General features: G+C 45.1%; 1 pseudogene; it reads right to left on the bottom strand.

Moving 5' to 3' along the window:
- Positions 1–873: 873 nt before the first annotated feature.
- Positions 874–3,389, bottom strand: LOC146661518 (coiled-coil domain-containing protein 106-like; annotated as a pseudogene).
- Positions 3,390–3,935: the final 546 nt, after the last annotated feature.

Here is a 3,935-nt window from a genome sequence, read left to right as displayed (position 1 = left end):
CAAGGCATCCAAAGCGCTTTACAATACCACTATTCATTCACTCTCACATCCACACACTGGTGGAGGCAGCTACAGTTGTAGCCACAGCTGCCCTGGGGCAGACTGACAGAAGCGAGGCTGCCATATCGCGCCATCGGCCCCTCTGGCCAACACCAGTAGGCAGTAGGGTAAAGTGTCTTGCCCAAGGACACAACGACCAGGACAGAGAGCCCAGGGATCGAACCGGCGACCTTCCGGTTACAGATGCGATTCCCAACCCCCTGAGCCACGATCACCCTAACCATAACATAACACCATTTATTAATGACAAATAAACATTTATAAATGCCAAATGGGAGCCTTATTGTAAAGTGTAAAGCATAAAACCATTTATTAATGAATAATAAATATTTATAAATGACAAATGGGAGCCTTATTGTAAAGTTTAAAACATGTCAACATTTATTTATGATCAACAAACATTTCTAAGTATTACTGGGTATTACTATAAAAAGTATAAAGCACCAACAGTTATTTAGCATTGCTAAACTTATATACAAGCCTTTTAAAGATAGCTAAAACTATATTAAGGAAACAAATCCCATCCCTAAATTCACCACTGGCATAAAACAAAGGAAAATTATAATAATTATAATATAATAAATTATTATACCTTAACTGAAACTGCACAGCTGTATTATTTACTCTACACACATTTATACAAATTAAAACTTAAAAAAAAAACCAATAAAATAAACTAACAGGTAAATCTCTTAGTTGTGTGGAAACTCAACACATATGTGAACAGATCTTTGAAAAATGATTGGTTTTGCAGATCTTTTCTTCAGTTCAATATGCTCAAAAAAACAAAACCACTTAGAACAAATTAGGGTTTCAGACAGATTTCCCTCTTCGAATTGGAAGCAAAGTACCAGCGGCCTTCATACTTTCTATTTTGTTTTTTACTTCATCACTGCTTTGAATTGCAGCCTCACATCGCTTAGCAAAAGCTAGTACCGTCTCTCCACTAGGCTTGTTGGACAGTAGCTCCTGGTACACATTGGGGACCGCAATAGCAAGCTCCCCAACTGATGAAGTGGACACAACAGTGTTCCTGTCGAGCCCATGCTTCTGAAAAGCTTTGGTCATGGTCTTCGTCTTTGGAAATGTCTTGAGGAGGGATTTGTATCACTGCACAATGTCATTTGGCATTTGAACTGAAAATGAAAACAAAGCAAATAATTAGAAAAGCAAATGCTCAAAGCATATTAATCCATGCATATATATATATATATATATATATATATATATATATATATATATATATATATATATATATATATATATATATATATATGACATAGCGAACACAGAGTAGTTTTTAGAACAAATTACAATCATAATACTATCTTTTATGTCACATTTATAGTATCCTCTTCTGTAAAATCTTCTCTTCCAAAATCTTTTGCTCACCACGCTGCCGGAGCTTCTTCTGCTCCTTCTTGGGTTTCTTGGCTCTTGAATGCTTTTTCTTGTATTTGTGCTTTCGCTTCTTTGGGGATGAAGATGAGGATGACCACACAGACGATACAGATGAAGATGCGAAAGATGAATCTGAGTTTTCAGAAGCCTTCGAGGAAAATGGATCATTGAATGGTTCGTCTTTAGGTTGCTCTGCAGGATGCAAACAACAAAATGGCTGGTTTTAGAAACAAGAAACAAGTCCCCTGTTTTTCAATTACACAATTGATGATTTAGTAAGCTTATGTGCTTAAAGAGAATGAGGATTTCGTTAAAGAAAATCTCATCATGTGAATAAGGTGTACATATATATATACATATATATATACACATACACACACACACACACATATATATATACCCCCTCAGTGAGATCATTAACAAGACTGGCTACGGATACCGACTACAGAACGGAGCAGTTGTCAGCCACCTCCTGTACATGGATGACATCAAGCTGTATGCCAAGAGTGAACGAGACATCGATTCACTGATCCACACTACCAGGCTATACAGCAATGACATTGGAATGTCGTTCGGACTGGAGAAGTGTAGTCGGATGGTAACAAAGAGAGGGAAGGTAGTCAGAACTGAGGGGATTGAACTACCAGAAGGCAACATTGCAGACATAGAGGACAGTTACAAGTACTTGGGGATCCCGCAGGCGAATGCGAACCATGAAGAGGCCGCTAGAAAAGCTGCAACCACCAAGTACCTTCAGAGGGTCAGGCAAGTCCTGAGGAGTCAGCTGAATGGTAAGAACAAGATCCGGGCCATCAACACGTACGCCCTGCCCGTGATCAGGTACCCTGCTGGGGTAATAGGCTGGCCAAAGGAGGAGATAGAAGCCACTGACATAAAGACAAGAAAGCTCCTTACCATGCATGGAGGGTTTCACCCCAAGTCCAGCACCCTGAGGCTGTACGCTAAGCGGAAGGAAGGGGGCCGAGGACTGGTGAGTGTCAGCACCACAGTCCAGGATGAGACAACGAACATCCAAGAATACATTGGGAAGATGGCCCCAACTGACCGAGTGCTCAGTGAATACCTCAGGCAGCAGAAACCCAAGAAAGAGGAGGGAGACGAGGAAACATCATGGAAGGACAGGCCCCTGCACGGTATGTACCACCGGCAGATAGAGGAGGTGGCTGATATCCAGAAATCCTACCAGTGGCTGGACAAAGCTGGACTGAAAGACAGCACAGAGGCACTAATCATGGCAGCACAAGAACAAGCTCTGAGTACAAGATCCATAGAGGCTGGGGTCTATCACACCAGGCAAGACCCCAGGTGCAGGCTGTGTAAAGATGCCCCAGAGACAATCCAGGACATAACAGCAGGGTGCAAGATGCTAGCAGGAAAGGCATACATGGAACGCCATAACCAAGTGGCCGGCATAGTGTACAGGAACCTCTGTGTCGAGTATAACCTGGAAGTCCCGAGGTCAAAATGGGAGATGCCCCCAAGGGTGGTGGAGAATGACCGAGCTAAGATCCTGTGGGACTTCCAGATACAGACGGACAAAATGGTGGTGGCTAACCAACCGGACATAGTGGTGGTAGACAAACAGAAGAAGATGGCCATAGTGATCGATGTAGCGGTTCCGAATGACAGCAATATCAGGAAGAAGGAACACGAGAAGCTGGAGAAATACCAAGGGCTCAGAGAAGAGCTCGAGAGGATGTGGAGGGTGAAGGTAACAGTGGTCCCCGTGGTAATCGGAGCACTAGGTGCGGTGACTCCCAAGCTAGGCGAGTGGCTCCAGCAGATCCCGGGAACAACATTGGAGATCTCTGTCCAGAAGAGTGCAGTGCTGGGAACGAAGGGAGGAGTTGGACCAGGAGGAACCCATGCAGTTGGGGCACTCCCGGGTTAGCGCCACTGAGCGCCATCGCCGTTTGGTTTTGGGTGAGTGCTTGTTTTGTGGCAAGACAGGCCATTTCGTGGCAACCTGCCCGTTGCGATCAAAAGGGCGCGCCCGCCAGTAAAGGCAGGAATACTGGTGGGCGGGCTCTCTCAAGATTCTCCTCCACGTCTTCTGCTGCCAGCCAAGATAACTAAGCAAACCATGACACACTCTCTCTCCGCTTTAATAGACTCTGGCGCCGAACAAAACTTCATTGACTCACACCTCGCCAAACGCTTAAACTTGGTCTCCGACCCGTTGCCACACCCCCTTCGTGTTTCTGCTTTGTCGGGGCAGCGCCTACCAGACATCACTCATGTTACGGAGCCGGTTACCCTCACGTTATCTGGCAATCATTCTGAGACAATCAGCCTTTTTGTGTTTCAGGCTCCGCACGCCCCCCTGGTTTTGGGCCACCCCTGGTTGCAGCAACACAATCCGCGCATAAATTGGAAGAGGGGGGTGCGTGTCTGGGTGGGGGGAGGAGTGTCATATGAACTGTCTTAGATCAGCCCCTCCCCTCGCCTCTACT

Source organism: Rhamphochromis longiceps, linkage group LG9 (genome assembly GCF_057381845.1).
Source record: "Rhamphochromis longiceps isolate RC_006_pf linkage group LG9, R_longiceps_female_GT1.1, whole genome shotgun sequence".
Lineage (NCBI taxonomy): Eukaryota > Metazoa > Chordata > Actinopteri > Cichliformes > Cichlidae > Rhamphochromis > Rhamphochromis longiceps.
This window is presented reverse-complemented; position numbering and strand designations above follow the sequence as displayed.